This window comes from Stomoxys calcitrans, chromosome 2 (genome assembly GCF_963082655.1).
Source record: "Stomoxys calcitrans chromosome 2, idStoCalc2.1, whole genome shotgun sequence".
NCBI lineage: Eukaryota > Metazoa > Arthropoda > Insecta > Diptera > Muscidae > Stomoxys > Stomoxys calcitrans.
Window position 1 is genome coordinate 9,188,429 of NC_081553.1, and position 19,707 is coordinate 9,208,135.

General features: G+C 35.8%; 1 protein-coding gene across 4 annotated transcripts in view; it reads left to right on the forward strand.

Moving 5' to 3' along the window:
* Window positions 1-19,707, forward strand: part of LOC106084168 (elongation of very long chain fatty acids protein AAEL008004) — a 112,910-nt gene that overhangs the window by 19,706 nt on the left and 73,497 nt on the right. The window lies entirely within an intron of this gene.

Consider the following 19,707-nt stretch of genomic DNA (forward strand, 5'->3'; position numbering starts at 1 on the left):
CAATATGTGCGCATGTATAGAAGCTGACAGTCGTGAGTGTGCAAGCAAAGTCAACAGAATATTTGTTTTTGTTTTTAATATGCAGCTGTTTTTAACAAGGATTCGAATCCTGGCTAAAATTAAAATCAATTCCATGCCTATTTGAATTGAAAAACAAAAAATGAATTTTATATTGTTGCGGCAATAATTTCATTATTTATGTGAATTAATGTTAAAAACCAGTAAGGAAGGGCAAAAGTCGGGCGGTGCCGACTGTATAATACCCTACACCTACCCCATAAGTACAATGTGGGAGCAATATCCAATTCTGAACCAATTTTGATGGACCTCGGCGAGCAAAAATATGTTCAAACTGCAAAAACTACGGTTGACAAATGACAACATTACAGCACATTACCGGAAATCTGACGAACATATATATGGGAGCTATATCTAATTCTGAACCGATTTCGAGCAAACTTCTAAGATAATGTGGTAGTCGTCGAGGAAAGCGTTGTGCAAAATTTTTGCCAAGATTGGTCAAACAATTCGCTTGCAGTGGCTCTTGGGGTGAAAATATGCGATATACATATATGACAGCTATAAATAAATCTGGGCCGATTTCCCTGAAATTCACCGGTAATATCGAGAGTCATAAGAAAATCATTCCTGCAAAATTTCGAGAAAATTGGTTAAAAAATTAGCGCTTTCTTTCAATATTTCTCAAAATCCGACGATATATATGGGAGCTATACCAAAATCTGAACCGATTTTAGCAAACTTCTCAGATACTGTGGCAGGCGTCGAGGAAAGCGTTTTTGCAAAATTTTTGGCAAGATGGGTCAATGCGCTTGCTGTGATTCTAGGAGTGAAAATCTTGCTATATATATATGAGAGCTATATCTAAATTTGAACCGATTTCCATGAAATTCACCAGTAGTGTCGAGATTAGAAAATCCTTCCTGCCAAATTTCGAGAGAATCGGTTAACAAAAGACCATTTTATTGCATTATTACTGCAAATCGGACGAACATATATATGGGAGCTATATCCAAATCTGAACCTATTTCGATGAAATTCACTAGTAATGTCGAGAGTCTTAAAAAAATACTTCCTGCCAAATTTCGAGAGAATCGGTTAATAAATGACCATTTTATTGCAGTATTACTGCAAATCGGACGAACATATATATGGGAGCTATATCCAAATCTGAACCGATTTTTTCCAATTTCAATAGACTTCGTCTCTAGGTGAAAATATGTGTTTGAGAGCAGAAGAGAATCTGACATCAAAATTTGAAAACCGAATATAGACAAATCGGTGCAACATGGAAGCCAAACAACCAAATAATCGGAACCAAGGTTAGAATCTGATATCCAATGTTTGTTCAAAGTTTGGAGGAAACTTTGATGCAGTATTGCGCTTTAATGAAAGGGCACAAAGAAAAGTTTCAAACTTATATTGCAATTTTAATATCAAGATCTCATACTTCTTCTTTGGGCTATAGACGAAGTATATTCAAATTAGTTTAGATTTTGATATATCCCTCATGAAAATCATATCTCTTGTATGATTTTGATTAAAATTTCAATAATTTGGACATTTTTTCTCTCGTTCCCAACAAAATTTTGCACAAAGTTCTTAAACTGCATGTGCATTTCATAAAATCGGTTAAGATTTATACAAAGCTCTCATATAAATGTATCACCCGATTTTTATACCCACCACCATTGAGTATAATAATCCAGACATTCCGTTTGTAAACCTCGAAATTTGATCTGCGACCCCATAGTGTACATATATACTTACTTGATCGTCTTTTCATTCTAAGCTGATCTAGCCATGTCCGTCCGACCGTCTGTCCCTCCATCTGTCGAAATCACCGTAGCTCTCGAACGAATAAAGATATTCGCTTGAAATTTTGCAATTAATGTAGGACGTTGTGGATTGCAAACCGGTCATATCTATTCAGATATCTTGTGCCTGTGGAAGTCTTTGATTTTGTTAGATTTAGCTGAATTTTTGCATTTCAGCCATGCTAAATATTGTCCAAATCGGTCTATAACCTGGTGTAAGTCCCATTAGTCTTATACGGCCCCTAGAGGCTTCAACTTTGTCTCAATGCATGGTGGTGGGTTTTCAAGATTGACATCGGCCGAAAAACAATGATTTCAAACATAGATATGGCTTTCATATATATGTTTCTCCGATTTAAACTAATATTGCGACACAGTGTCCATTTGTTAACCAATGCTCACGAAATTTCGCTTTTCAACTCATCTCTACATAATTTCATCAAAATCGGCTCAGCTTTCGATTTAGCTCCAACAATAACATATCGCTCAGTTTGAGGTGTAAAAGGTTGCCGATATTTTATGATATTGTTGTTAGGGAAAAAGAATCCAATTTTGTGTGCCTTTTCAAATTTTTCTCAATCAAGTACAAAACTATATGGCAACTAAATAATGAGTTAAAAAATGTATCAAGTCAACTATTTTAGAACTTCTGACTAAAGTTATAAACAAAATTTCGATATCTTAAAAATTGGTAGTGTCATATTAATAACATTGCAAATACACAGTCTAGAGAATTAATACAACATAGATAAAGCGAATAGAACAACACTAAAATTCCGAAAAAGCGTTGGTAAAACTAAAGTTCAATGATTCCAAGCGGGTTTTGTTTGTCTCTCATTTTCTCTTCTTTTTTTTGTGTACATTTCTTTTCTGCGTGTTTTTTTCCGGGCCTTTCTTCTGTGGTATTGAATTTTTATGTTGATTGAAATTATGTCAGTAGTTAGTTTTGTTGCTCGCCTCGTTTTGTTTATTTGAGTTCATTTTATGCCGTCATTCCATCATTTTTATCGATATTAGGGGCAGTTATTTTGTGTTTATTAATTAATATTTTATTTTTATTATCTTTCACAAACACAAAGAGGATCGTTTTTCATTTTTGTTTTTCTGACATGCCATAGAGCATGATAAATATTATTGACCACGTTGTTTTCTTCAGCTGCGTTGGAATAATAAATTTTTTTTTAAAATCTAGTCAAAAGAAATTTTTGTTGCTAGTTGAAGGGCATTATTTTATTCTACATACCAAACTTCTGTCAAACCAGCAAAAATTTAAGCTTCTTGGAACCGAATAAGAATGATCCGGAGACCGGTTTAAATAGGAGCTAAACCAGGTTATTGACCAATTTGGATAGTACTTGGTACAGTGTTGAAAGTCATAACAGACCACTAAGTGCAAAATTTCAGCCAAATAGGACAAAAATTGGGGCTTGTAAGGGCTCAAGAAGTCAAATCGGGAGATCGGTTTATATGGGAGCTATATCAGATTAAAGACCGATTTGGATCGTACTTTGCACAGTTGTTGGAAGTCATAACAGAACACTCAGGCAAATCGAATAAAAATTGCGGCTTTCAGGGGTTCAAAAAGTCATATCGGGAGATCGGTTTATATGGGAGCTATATCTAAATCTGAACCGATATTGCCCATTAGCAATCCCCAACGACCTACATTGATACTTAGTATCTGTGCAAAATTTCAAGCGGCTAGCTTTACGCGTTCAACCTCTATCGGGATTTCGACAGACGTACGGACATGGCTAGATCGACTCAGAACGTCCAGAGGATCAAGAATATATATACTTTATGGGGTCTTAGACGAATATTTCGAGATGTTGCAAACGGAGTGACTAGATTAGTATACCCCCATCCTATGGTGGTGGGTATAAAAAGAAAGCATTAATAGACAAACCAATCGCATTTGGTGTAGGTATCACTGCCTATACACAAAAACAGCACCGATAGCATTAACCGTTGGGCGATCGCCGTGCGAAGAGTAAAAGAGTTTTGTGCTTGTAGCTGTTGGCATTGTTGGATAAGTTTGATTTGTTTTCCATTCCACTTCTGAAGCAAGTCGTCTTAAAGAGCCCTTTTCAAATTCAGATGTGTGCTTTACAACATTCTCTAGTTGGGATGGTATGTAAAGCAACATGATCCATTTGACATCGTCCGCTGATGATTTTTCTTGGTCGAAAATAAAATCGTGATACGGGTAGCCATTCAAAAGTTTCTAGCAAATACACGCTTTTGCTGACCTTTAAATTTTTTTGCTATGCTTTTCTTTAAATAGAAAGCTTTAAACAATAGCCTCAAGCCGGACAATGGAACCTCAATAAGATTTAATTTATTAAATTAATTAATTAAATCAATAAAAGTTTTGCTACTAACCAGTTTTATATTGTAATAATTGTATAAAAACAACAAAACGAAGTTTCAAAGATTTTTAAATTTTCAAACGATTTGCTTGAAATTCGCATGGAATGTTGTATTTTTCATCTAAATTTCACCAAAATCGGTTCAAATTTAGACATAGCTCCCATATAAAGTAGTAGCCGACATGGCTACTAAGCCGAATTAGGAGGATTTTTGGATTCAAACCATTTCATCGCAGCCCCAGTAGTAGTGAAGCTACAGTTTGTGCAGTTTCCTAGTAAATGGTTTCTTTATATACAAATTTCGTGCTGGAACCGGAAATAATCCAATGCCCAACAAAAGCTCCCATTACTAAATAATTAGGTTTGTAAGCTTATTCAAAATATAATAAGTACTACATCCTAGGTGTCGCGCAGAATTACTTTTACATTTCGATGTCCGATGTTTCGAAAATCCTTCCGTATGAGCATAGCAAACATTTTATTGTTTGAATGAGACACCAATTTTTATTTGGTTATATTTTACAGAAGATGGTCATGCTTTTAGGTGTTTAGGTTTCACGTGTTCTGTTTATAGACATAGTATTGTCACACATGCCCTCAAGAGGGCATAATTATTACTTGTCATATCTCAAATGATAATTTTACTATCACTCATGATGCTCTTACTTGTTGATCTTGCGTTAACACTATACCATTTTAACACTAATTTCCTTCTTCCATACATTTTTATACCCTCCACCAAAGGATAGGGGGTATACTATTTTCCACACTCCGTTTGTAAAACATCGAAATAGTCATCTGAGACCTTACAAACTATACATATTCTTCATCGTATTACTTTCCAAGTCGATTTGGCCATGTCCAACTGTCTGTCCGTCAGTCAAAAACACGCTAACTAACGAATAAGGCTAGGTGCTTGTAATCTTGCACAAATACTTCCTATTAGGGTAGATCGGTTGGGATTGTAAATGGGCCATAGCTGTCCATGTTTTGAAACAGCTGGATCATGACTACTTGAGCCTCTAGAAAGCGCATATCTTATTCGAGTCTTGCTGAAATTTTGCATGAGGACTTTTATTTGGTGGTTATAAACATCCACTGAGACACACATTTACATTTGTATTATATTTTTGTTCTAACATCTGCTTCATAATTAAGCAGAAGTCATTTTGAGCATACAACGGACTTTTCAGCAGTCAGCCTGCTGCTCTGAAATTGCAGAACTACTGCTGTAAAAGCAACGAAATTAACTACTAATATTCAGCAGACAGTGTTTGTTTTTTTGGAAACTTTTTTCTCTGAGTGTATGAGAGTTCTGAATACCAGAAATCTTATGGCACTTTTCTTCAGAGTAATTTCATTCTCATAATTGCTACATGAAATTTTCCGTCAATATGGTTATACGATGTGGTATTTCATTAAAGGCAAAATAATTGTGTTGGTGTTTTTTTTTCAACAACTGCATAATGTTTTATAATCATAAACACCTGCTGAGGCAATTCACTACATAGTAATTATTTTCCACTTAGTTCAACGCGGACTGCATATCGCAACGATTTGAATTAGCAATGAACAGTAAATAAATAGAACTAATTATTAATTTGTTATATATTAACGGCCACTTTTTTTAGTTTAGTGGAAACGTACTCTTTAAAAGTCCATTCAATGTCAATGTTCTAATAATTTATTTTGTTTCAGTGAGACCAATTTTACTTAAGTAGTTGTTTATCCGCAAGATTCTAATTAGAATGCAATGTAATATGGATTGGTTTACGTTTTCAAAGGCACACTGTAATTTATTAGTTTTTTCCATTGAAAACACTTCCTGAAGTTCAATATCTTAATATGTGTGAGTTACTTACTTCTTATTTTCAATCCATCATTAATCATAAAGGCTTCACATATTTTCGGCAAAAAAGAACCTCGTGTGGAGTTATTGATAAGGTGCTGCGTAACGGTTTAGATTTCTGGACAATTTCGTGATCATAAAGTTGTATGTTAATATTACAATTTTATTTGAATTGTCCCAATGTTTCTTTAACTTATGCATTATAAGGCTTGTATTATTGAAGTACAAGTCAATTAACTATTTAAATAGCAATACTTTCCTCTTTATAAAAATATATATATTTTTTATATCCTCCATCATAGGATGAAGGTATACTAATTTCGTCATTCTTTTTGTAACAACCCTAAATATGCGTCTGAGACCCCATAAAGTATATATATTCTTGATCGTCATGTCATTTTAAGTCGATGTACCCATGTCCGTCCGTCTGTCTGTCGAAAGCACGCCAACTATCGAAGGAGTAAAGCTAGACGCTTAAAATTTTGCACAAATACTTTTTATTAGTGTAGGTCGCTTGAGATTGTAAATGGGTCATATCGGTCCATGTTTTGATGTAGCTGCCCTATAAACCGATCTTGATCTTCTTGACTTCTTCAGCCTCTAAAGGGCGCAATTCTCGTCCGAATGAATTGAAATATTACACAATGACTTCTGCAATGTTCAGCACTCATTTATGGTCCGAATCGGACTATAACTTGATATAGCTCCAAAGCATAACATTTCTTGCTCAATATTCTTTGTTTGCCTAAAATTCTTTGTTTGCCTTTGGTACTACTTTCAGCAACTGCGCTAAGTATGGTTCAAATCGGTTAATGTTTTGATATAGCTGCCCTATAAGCCGATCTTGAGTCTTGACTTCTTGAGCCTCTAAAGGGCGCAATTCTCGTCCCATTTGACTAAAATTTGGCGCGTAGTTGTTTGGTATCACTTCCAACAACTGTGTTAAGTATGATTCAAATCGGTTCATAATCTGGTATAGCTGTCATATAAACCGATCTGGGATCATGGCATCTTGAGCCTCTAGAGGGCGCAATTCTCATCCGATTTGGTTGAAATTTTGTATGAGGTGTTTTGTTATTACTTCCCATAACTGTGCTAAGTGCGGCGCAAATCGGTGCATAACCTGATAAAGCTGCCATAAAACCCGATCTGGGATCTTGACTTCTTGACCCTCTAGAGGGCGCAATTCTCATCCGATTGGGCAGAAATTTTGTACAATGGCTTCTCTCATTCCTTCCTTCAACATACGTGTCTAGTTTAGTCTGAATCGATCAATAGCTTGATACAGCTCCCATATAAACCTATCTCACGATTTTGCTTCTTGAGCTCCTACAAGGCGCAATTCTTATCCGAATGAACTGAAATATTACACAATGACTCTGCAATGTTCAGCACTCATTTATGGTCCGAATCGGACTATAACTTGATAAAGCTCCAATAGCATAACAGTTCTTACTCAATATTCTTTGTTTGCCTAAAAAGAGATAGAACCCGACAAATGCGATCCTCGGTGGAGGGTATATAAGATTCGGCCCGGCCGAATTTAGCACTCTCTTACTTGTTCTTTTATAGTTTCGGGGTTATTTACCCAATCTCAAAAAATTACTCACCATTGGTATGTCTATTTTAATTAAAATTCCTGCAATACGTCCGTTGTTTTCATATCAGTTGCATTGGCCTATAAATTTCATTGAAAGGAAATTATTTTATTGTGTTTATTAATCATCCAACAAAAATAATCACTCACACTCATTAAAGCACAATGAGTCAAACTTTCAGATTTTTTATTTTACCTGCAAAATTGTAGGAATCGATTCTGCTCCTGTTCAGTTAAAGAGCTTTTCTTGTTAATGGCATATTAGGAAATTTGTGGAGGCAAAAATGAAGCGAATTGACGTAATGAAAAAATTTTAAATCATTTGCGATGTCTCTGCAAGTTATTATGTTCCTAAAGATTCGTACTTCATTCTACTAATGTTGCTATGTGTCATTAAGTAGGCAATACTTGGGCTATTCCATTACAACTGCGCGTAAATTATGGACGCTTCTTTAGTTCACAATGGGAGCAAGAAACACTGACGCATTTGACGTGAACAAGCCACAAAAGATATTCACAATGCTTTGTATTCACCAACAATCTTCCATGAATACGTCAGGGTTCACATTTGGTTAGTTGTTAAAGAAATATTGGTTTTTGTATTCAAATCTGTCCTCTGTTATGCAGTTTATGCAATATTCACAACACTTGTAGATGTGCCAATGGATAATATGATCGTTTGGCTATTGTGGCGTTTTACGAAATTCGGATGATTCAATGTGAAGTATTTTCTAATCATGGCTTTGGAAAAACCGATCATGTTTTGAAGATATTTATATGAAAAAAAAAAAAATTTTAAGACACCTGCATATAGGTTAGGTTAGGATTGAGGGACAGTCTGCCATCAGTGCGGGACATACACACAGAAGGTGTTCTATAGTCTCTTCTTCTTCTTCGATGTCCTCACAGCCTCCGCAAAAGTCGTTGCTGGCAACCATCAGTCTGTCAGAATGTTTTCCGATTAGACAGTGACCTGTCATGACGGACACAATGAGTTACACTTACAGGCAATGAAAGCAAAGCAGTAGACCTCTTCAAGTCTAGATTAGGGCACATAGTTTTGGAAAGCTCACAGCCCCTCTATCCATCTATCATTTGTTGTCCTTCGGGCCTGGTCCTGAAAACTTACCATACATGTCGCATACCCGCAGATTACAGTATCCCTGAAATGTGTAAGATAGTTCCTAGTCTCGCAAGCTCATTCGTTTTACAATTCCCTGGGATATCTCTGTGGACCGGCAACCAGAACAGGTGAATTTTAAACTGTTCGGCCATCTCGTTGAGAGATCTGCGACAATCGAGGGCGGTGTTTGTGTTCAGAAATACGTTTTCCAGGCATCTATGTCTGACCGGCTCTCTAAGAAGATATTTATGCCAATCGCCTCGATGACATTATATCTTAGCCATTCCACCTTGTATATTGTTAGTTGACATTTTGTTTCAAGTTCATCTTCCCTTCGGATCTTTGGGATAGTTTAGTAAGCAAACATTTTTATAAGGCTTCATTATATATTGGGTTGCCTAAAAAGTTATTGCGGATTTTTTAAAAGAAAGTAAATGCATTTTTAATAAAACTTAGAATGAACTTTAATCAAATATATAATTGCCATTTTGTTCGATAACCTTTTGCCATCTTCCTAGCAAATTTAGTATTCCACGCTAATAGAACTTCTGGCCTTTATCTGCAAAAACCTGAACCAAGTGCGATTTTATAGCCTCATCATTGCCGAAAGTTTTACCATTTAAGGAGTTCTGCAAAGATCGAAATAAATGGTAGTCTGATGGTGCAAAGTCAGGGCTATATGGTGGATGCATCAAAAGTTCCCAGCCAAGCTCACTCAGTTTTTGGCGAGTGACCAAAGATGTGTGCGGTCTAGCGTTGTCCTGGTGGAATATGCCACCTTTACGATTGACCAATTCTGGTCGCTTCTCCTTAATGGCTGTATTCAATTTGTCCAATTGTTGACATTGAACATCCGAATTAATCGGCAGCTCAAAATATACCACACCCTTCCAATCCCACCAAACAGACAGCATAACCTTCTTTTGGTGGATATCAGCCTTTGAAGTGGTTTGAGCTGGTTCACCATGCTTGGACCATGATCGTTTTCGACTAACGTTGTTGAAAACAATCCATTTTTCATCTCCAATTATGATTCGTTTTAAAAACGGATCGAATTCATTGCGTTTAAGGTGCATATCACAAGCGTTGATTCGGTTTGTTAAATGAATTTCTTTCAATACATGTGGTACCCAAATATCAAGCTTTTTCGCCAGTCCAAGACTTTTTATGTGATAATGAACGGTTGATTTTGGTATATTTAACTTCTCTCCTACCTCACGCTCAGTTACATGACGATCCAATTCGATTAATGCTTAAAATTTGCTTAAAATTTGTCAACGCCGACTATATGAAAAATCAGCTATTACTTTTTGGGCAACCCAATATTTACGTAAAAAAATTTCCCTTCTATTAATTATTTCTCTTACAAACATAATTAGAATTTCCCATATATGTTAGTACGGACAAACACCACTGCTACTTGAAGCAACCCACACAAGAAGCTCAAAAGACACGACAGACATACAAATCCATGTAGTGTACAATTAACGTTAAAATAAATAATAAATTAAATTAGTCCCCAAGAAAGTGTTCATAAATTGTCATCATGAAGTGTATTTAAAATTATGTATGGAAGATTGTCGTTGTGTAGTGCAGTTCAGTGTTGTAGCCACAAATCAACACTTCAACTTTTGTCACTCTCGAGAGGTCAGAGACAAGTGTTGCCCTTACTCGGTGGAAACTTTATAGCGTAACAAGGAGCTACACTCACACAAAAATGTTGCGTGATTAGTTTAAACAAAATAAAATGTAATAAAATAAAATATTATAAAAAAACATAAAAGATAATAAAAAGAGCAAAAAAAAAAAATAGAAATGAATAAAAATTTTAAGCATAATAATAAACAAGTAAAATAAATACAAATTATTTTTTGATTTCATGATAGTCCAAAAAGTATTAACTTATAATTTGTACTATCTCTTCGACAAAGTTGCCGTTATATAAATATTGTATATAATATTATAATTAATTTAAAATATTTATTTATTTCTCAAATTCATATCTTTTTAACGAAAATAATCAAGAAAAACAAAATATTACATTAAAAAAACGAAAAAGATATAAATATATATTAAGCGGTATAAAATAAGGTGTTATAGCAATATGCAATTCAAAATTATTGTAATGAAGTGTAGTGCCTGGTAAGGTTAATTTTGAAAATATTGTAATTTGATGTTAATCGTAATCTAGATGGAAGGTTGTTCCCAAGACAAATGGTACTTATGAAAAATTTTCGTTCCGAAATGAGATATCGAAATCTTATTGGCGTTATAATGTTAAACCTAGCAGACTTTGAGAAAACCAATCCATCATGTAGGTATTTAGGCTCAGCAGAGTAAATAATTCTATGTAATACCAGAATTGAGCGAAATCCAAGAAGATTTGTAAAACGCCACACTTTCAATCACACTTTCATGTCTTTTCACTCTATGTACAAAGCGTTCAATGTCGTTAGAGACGACGCGCAGTTTATTTCTATGGACAGCGTCACTGCAAAAATCTCACTACAATATAGCAGTTTTGAAAGGAGATAAGAATGGGCGATTCCATGCCGTATATTCGCAGGAATGAAGTATTGAATCTTCCACATGACGCGAAGCATACCATATACCGCGCCAATAGTAGATTCAATGTGTTTATTCCACGATAGCCTGCTGTCAAACACAACACCAAGATTTCTAGCTTATGTCACATATTCTACAGCGCACTCACCGATATAAATCCTTGGGACATCATCCAGCTCCATAGCCCGTCTGGATATCACCAGGCACTTAGTATTGGTGTGGTTCAACTGAAGGCCAATTCACTCTGGCCCATTACTCTTACAAGGCGCAAGTTTTCGTTTATGTTCCTAATGCAAAAAGTTTAGTTATCCAAAGAGCTCGAAAAGCAAAGTTGGACATCATCTGCATAAATATGTGTATCACAACCTCTTGGCATATTGACAAAGTTGGCAAAGTTCGGCCAAGCCGAATCTTATATACCCTCCACTATATCGCATTTGTCAAGTTCTTTGCCCATTGGATAAGAATTGCTATGCTATTGAACCGAATCAGACTATATTTGGCAAGTATGTTAGAGGTCATAGAAACAGTCACTGAGCAATTTCAAGCAAATCGGATAAAAATTGCGCCCGGAGCTATCTCAGGTTATGGACCGATTCAAACTATATTTTACATGTATGTTGAAGGTCATAAGCCAAGTCTTTGTGCAAAATTTCATTGAAAACACGCTACAGTCTTTAAAAATAGAGATATTCAGCTGTAACTTTGCAAAGAATTTTTTTTTTGTCCATAAACAGGTCGATCCGCCGATTTAGGGTCGTAGGCCCATAAAAGCCGCATTTATTATCCGATTTTGCTGGGGCAGTGAGTGGTGGTGTAGGGCCTTTGACATCCTTCTTTAATTTGGCTCAGATCGGTCCAGATTTGGATATAGCTGCCATATGGATCGATCTCTCGATTTAAGGTTTTGGGCCCATAAAAGGCGCATTTATAATCCGATTTCACTGAAATTTGACACAAATTTGTTAAGCCCGATATATTTCTGCAATATGGGACAGATCGGTCTAAATTTGGATATAGCTGTCATATAGACGGATCTCTCGATTTAAGTTTTTGGACTCAAAAAGGGCGCATTTATTGTCCGATGTCGAAATTTGGAACAGTGAGTTATGTTAAGCCCCTCGATATATTTCTGAAATTTGGAACAGTGAGTTATGTTAAGCCCCTCGATATATTTCTGTAATTTGGCTCAGATCGGTCCCGATTTGGATTTAGCTGCCATATGGACCGATCTCTCGATTTAAGGTTTTGGGCCCATAAAAGGCGCATTTATTGGCCGATGACGCCGAAATTTGGGACAGTGAGTTGTATTAGGCTCTTCGACACTTTTCTGCAACTTGGCCCAAGTCGGTCCAGATTTGAATATAGCTGCCATACAGACGGATATATCTTGGCCTCATAAAAGGCGCATTTTTAATCAGATTTCACTGAATTTTTACACAATGACTTATGTTATGCTTTTCGACATCCCTGTCGTATATGGTTCAGATCGGTTTATTTTTAGATACACAATAGCTACTAAAAAGATCAATCTAACACCAGATTTTGACCAAAGGTGGTTTACATATATACCCGAGGTGGTGGGTATCCAAAGTTTGGCCCGACCGAACCTAACGCCTTTTTACTTGCTTTTTACTTCATATTAATCGACTTATTTTACCCATTGTTCGTGGTTATCTAGGTTTCCTTAAGTTGAAGTAGCTCTCATGCATTTCACTCCTTTTCTTGGGTGTACAGAGAAAAATCATAACATAACAAATTAAAATAAAGTTGTCTGTCGTAGCTTATTTTTGTTCTCGACATTTTGTTTATAAACAAGCGGCTACCACAATTTCCAGTAAATATAGCAACAGACGGACAAACTGATTCATACATTGCATTTACATATGTATATACTTGTTGTAATTACGGCATTAACAACTATTAAAGTGTCCATAATAAGGAGTGGGTAACTCTTGCATGGCCTGGACATTTAATCATGATTGTTAGGTCGGCCACAGTACTTGCTTTGCTCGCATTCAGTTATGTATGGATGTTTATAGGGCCCAATACAGAGTATGTCAGATTATTTGCTTTGCTTACAGACACAAAGAAATAAATAAGCAAACCACCAGACACAACCTGCAGCTGCTTACAATGTTAATAATTACAATAATATTTATTTAAATCCTACTCTTACCAAATCAAGTGCGTACGCCATTAGTTCAACACAAACTTAGGGGACGCCAAACATTGTTTATTTATGATATTTTGATATTTGGGAAATTTGTAATTTTTTGGAAAGGTAAAGCCGAAGGTAATTGCTGGGAAAATAGATAGGCGTTTCTGTAGGTGTGTGGACTCCACACGGTGAAGTGGATTCACCCCAAAAATTGTGGTTTATGTGAGTAATTGCGATGTATAAGGGATTCGATCAATAATGTATATTCTTTAAACGAATTGCATTGGCGTTTACCGCCAGGATCGTCCGTAAATCGAATGTTGATGCCAAGTATAACTTTTCTTTTCATACCCTCCACCATAAGATGGAGTGTACTAATTTCATCATACCGTTTGTAACACATCGAAATATTGATCTGAGACCCAACAAAGTTTATATATTTTTTATCGTCTTGACATTCAAAGTCTATTTAGCCATATTTGTATCGGAAGTTAATTCGTAGCTTGCTTGAAGAATTCAAATAGCTCGTTCTTGAAAGATGTAGCATTGCTTATGCTCTGAAAGTTGCATGATAGGTTGTAGACGCGCTCTATGTACAAAGTATTGCCGTTTAGAAATTTGAGTGTCAAATCGTGGTTGAATCAGTTTTAGGCCACGGTTCGATCTGGCGACTTATAGATGTTGGAAAATATATTTAGTTTCCTTAGTGTAAATTATCTTTTGCAACCGAAGTATGGATTGCAACTTTCAGTAGGTATGTAAACGATGTGAGTATGTAAACGGTGAAAATAGGGTTCTACATTTTTTGATATCTGAAGGGGGGGCGGACCCTCCCCCTTACCCTAATTTTCATAAATGCCAAATCTCAGAGAAGGTTGGCGCGATTTAGGCGAAATTGTGTATGCTTCCTTATAGTAACTCAAAAGCAAAAATTTGGTATCCAAATTTCGGATGCGGTACCTAAGGGGCATCACCCCCAAAACCTACCAGATTTATATATAGACCAATCACGACGATATGGGACTCAAATGAAAGGTATTTAAGATTAGAAAACGTATCTGATATCCAATTGTCGGATCAAGTGTTTAGGGGACCACCCCAGCCCCCAAAACACCCCAAAATCGGACATATTTACCCACCACGGCAATATTGGACTCAAATGAAAGGTTTTTACGAGTAAAATACAAATTTGATATCAAAATATGGGACCAAGTTTCTGGTCGTCAACCCCTTTCCCAAAACCGAAAGCACGCCAACTTTCGAAGGAGTTAATCTAGCCGCTTGAAATTTTGCACAAATAATTTTCATTAGCGTAGGTCTGTTGGGATTGTAAATGGGCTAAATCGGTCCATGCTTTGAAATAGCTGCCATATAAACCGATCTTGGTTCTTGACTTCTTGAGCCTCTAAAAGGCGCAATTCTCGGTCCGATTTGACTGAAATTTTGCACGTGGTATTTTGGTATCACTTCCAACAGCTGCGCTAAGTATGGTTTAAATCGGTCTGTGTTTTGATATAGCTGCCATATAAACCGATCTTGGGTCTTGACTTCTTGAGCCTCTAGAGGGCGCATTTCTCATCCGATTTGACTGAAATTTTGCACGTGGTATTTTGGTATCACTTCCAATAACTGTGACAAGTATGGCGTAAATCGGTACATAACCGGATAAGGCTGGCATATAAACCGATCTGGGATCTTGACTTCTTGAGCCTCTAGAGGTCGCAATTCTCGTACGATTTGGAAGAAATTTTCAACAACGGCTTCTCTCATGACCTTCAACATACGTGTCTAATATTCTGAATCGATCAATAGCTTGATACAGCTCCCATATAAACCGATCTCCCAATTTTGATTCTTGAGCCCCTACAAGGCGCAATTCTTATCCGAATGAACTGAAATATTCTTTGTTTGCCTAAAAAGAGACACTGCGCATAGAACTCGACAAATGCGATCCATGGTGGAGGGTATATAAAATTCGGCCCGGCCGAACTTAGCTCTATCTTACTTGTTCTATTAAAAATAGGAAAAAAACTCATTATTAAAGTTAGGCGGAAAAGGTGTTGCTGTAGAAGCATTAACTGATTTTCTAGACCGTAGATTTGTAGGAGTCCACAGAAAGAATAGACCAATAAGCCTGATGGCCGATGATAGGTTCAATCGGAAGATACTAACAAACATCGGTCATGGATAAAACGTTGCTTCAAAGTTGATATACAAACAAACATTTTTTATACAAAGGATAATTCTAGCAGATAGCAAAGTGTAAAATTGGCTGTTCGTGTTTTACTTATTAAACCTCATATCGCCTTCCCCACATGCCCTACACATGCTACTACTTGCCGCACCGTTTTGGTATCATAAGTTATGATACCGAAAGCTTTACTGACTTCCTGCTTACTTCCTTTCAGCAATAGCCTTAAAATCTGAATTTCCCCATAGGATTTTCGTCGCCCTATCGACCGTTTCGCTGTTCCACAGTGTTAAATGCGCGTTCGTAGCCCACTCCCTTTACTCGGACTGCGTTGACCTGAAAAGTTTTGCTCTGCTTTTTCATTTACTCCGCTATGGCACCCAAACGATGCAGATCGTGCCATCCTCAGAAACTTTTATGACTTCTGAAGCCACATTTGAGATCGGTCATATCAGAGATCAGTCATATCAGAGATCATAGCCATATCAGAGATCATATTCATATCAGAGATCATAGTCATATCAGAGATCATAGTCATATCAGAGATCATAGTTATATCAGAGATCATAGTCATATCAGAGATCATAGTCATATCAGAGATCATAGTCATATCAGAGATCATAGTCATATCAGAGATCATAGTCATATCAGAGATCATAGTTATATCAGAGATCATAGTCATATCAGAGATCATAGTCATATCAGAGATCATAGTCATATTAGGCATGGTCTATTTAGTATGTCGATATGTTTTAAAAACGAAAATTTGATTAGAATTTTAAAAAGTAAAAACGTCCAGGACGAAATTATAAACCATCACCATGAATAACATTTGTCAAGTTGATCGGAATAACGTTTTATATGGACGCTATGTCAGGTTATGGTCCGATATAGACCATACTTGGTACAGCTTTTAGAGTAGAGTAAAGATGTCATCGCGCATAATTTTTGCGAAATCCGATAAGAATTGCGCACTTTAAGAGGGTCTAGAATTAAAATCGAGCGATCGGTTTATGTGGAAACTATATCAGGTTATGGACCGATTCAGACCATACTGCTGTTAAGGGTCATAGAAGAAGTTATTGCACAAAATTACAGCCAAATAGAAAAGAATTCCAATAATAAGAAGTATTTGTACAAAATTTCAAATGAATTCGTTTAGCTTAGTATAGCTTAGTATACTCCCATCCTATAGTAGAGGATATAACAGTCAACCAATAGTAGGCGTACTCGCTGGTGTAGATTATTATATAGTCAGCTTCTCTGGTATTGTTTTCTTTCTTAACTTGTTTTTCGATTCGATTGGATTTTAATGTTCTAATCTAATGTTATAAATATAAAAATATTTATATTCATATAACAATAATTCAATACTGTCCTTTTTTTCATGATACAATTTGATATAACAATATTTCTATACTTTTCTTGTTTTTGTTTTCATAATACAATAATGCAATTTCATATAACAATAATTCTATACTTTTCTTGTTTTTTTTCAGGTAATTTATATTTGATGTTATGCCATATACTTTGGAAATAAAATTGTGTTTTAATGTTGCCATTCGGAGACTAACTTAAGTTAGAAGGTAACTATTTATTATACTATCAACCTCATGTCTTGTAGAAGACCCATAAAACCACATTCTCGTTTGAAAGTGAAATGAGGTTCAATACAGTTTCTCAGACACACATGATGCCTAACTTCTAACAGTTTAACAAGTTTTGCTTAATATTCCGATTATATCACTCCTGAAGTATTTTACAACAATATATTAACATTTCCAGTTGTGGTTAAAAACAAAATTTCATTGGAAACCTGTCTAGGGGTATTTCTTAAAAGAAGAAATTCTTAAATGCAGAAAAAACCAAATCATGTATTTATTTATTGCCCATAAGCTTCCTACGGTTACTCGCCATTGTCTTTCCCAACCAAAAAAAAAAAAACTGAAATCAAAAGTTATCAGCCGATCATTTGCAATTTCATACGATGGCTTCCATTATTGTTGTGAAATTTACGAGTTCACACTGAACATCATCATTATCAAGGTCGATGGTGCCAAAATTGCTTTCCTCCACAGTTTGTTGACATGGCTGGAATTCGAACTTGCCCGCACCCGAAAAAAACACATGACTACGCATTATGTGTTCTAGTCATTCGTTTTACATAATTTTGCTAAATTATGCGTTTCGATCGTGGTTTTATTTAATATGTTTCACATTTGAATTTTATTTAGCAACCACTTTGGCGACGAGAAACTTTTTGCCTTTATTATTTCAAAAAACTAAAAAATTAATTTATTACTTTATAATTCTAAATAATACAAAAGAAATCTATAGCATGAGCTGCTTTAAAGTCAAAAACTTATAAAAAAATTCTTTCTAGAAAATAAATTTGTTTTAAACTTGTTTCGGGGTCCGTTTCAATGTTCTTCTCATTTACAATTCAAACAATAGTAAAAACCAAACTTTCGAAATTTGCTTTTGCTGAAGCCAAAAATTAATTTCTTGTGACTCTTTTTTTTTGTGATATTATTTTGTTCTTAAAGATAATATATCACGATTTCTTACATATTTTAATACTTCTTACACCATGATTAGTAAAAAAAACGCGATGAATATCGAAAATCGTACTTCAAACAGCATTCAAAGAAAAGATGAAAAAGGTTAAGAAAAATGTTTTATGCATATTTAAAAGTTGAGGAGTTACTTTTTTAAAAACAAGCAGCTGATTTTATGCATAGGAATTCAAATTGAAATATACAAAACTTTGCTCATTAATTCCATTATCTGAAAACCGAATTTCGTTTTAAAGAAATCATCTTATGGTTTCAGTAAACATAGCGGTGCCTACTTTTTTATGCTAAGTCCGAATGGCGTGTCGCATAGCGACACCACTTACTAGAGAAGTTTTAACATGACAGGATACCTCACAAACGTAGACAATAAATGCGCCTTTTATGGGCCCAAGACCTTAAATCGCGAGATCGATCTATATGGAGGTCATATCCAAATTTGAACCGATATGCGCCATATTGCAGAAAGATGTCGAAGGGCCCAACTTAACTCACTGTTCAAAATTTTGGCAACATTGAACAATAAATGCGCCTTTTATGGGCCTAAAACCTTAAATCGTGAAATCGGTCTATATGGCAGCTATATCCAAATCTGAACTAGACCAAATTTAAGAAAAATGTCGACAGGCCTAATACAACTCACTGTACCAAATTTCAGCAAAATCGGATAATAAATGTGGCTTTTATGGGCACAAGAACCTATTGGGATGCCCAAAAAGTAATTGTCGGTAATATAGTAGTAATATAGTCGGCGTTGACAAATTTTTTCAACGGCTTGTGACTCTGTAATTGCATTTTTTCTTCTGTCAGTTATCAGCTGTTACTTTTAGCTTGCTTTGGAAAAAAAAAGTGGGCGAAATTTTGTTTACATTTGTTTGTTTGGCGTCAATTTTAATATGGGTACCACATGTATTGAAAGAAATTCATTTAACAAACCGAATCAACGCTTGTGATATGCACCTTCGAATTCGATCCGTTTTTAAAACGAATCATAACTGGATATGATAAATGGATTGTTTACAACAACGTTAGTCGAAAACGATCATGGTCCAAGCATGGTGAACCAGCTCAAACCACTTCAAAGGCTGATATCCACCAAAAGAAGGTTATGCTGTCTGTTTGGTGGGATTGGAAGGGTGTGGTATATTTTGAGCTGCTTCCAAGGAACCAAACGATTAATTCGGATGTTTACTGTCAACAATTGGACAAATTGAATACAGCCATCAAGGAGAAGCGACCAGAATTGGTCAATCGTAAAGGTGTCATATTCCACCAGGACAACGCTAGACCGCACACATCTTTGGTCACTCGCCAAAAACTGAGTGAGCTTGGCTGGGAACTTTTGATGCATCCACCATATAGCCCTGACCTTGCACCATCAGACTACCATTTATTTCGGTCTTTGCAGAACTCCTTAAATGGTAAAACTTTCGGCAATGATGAG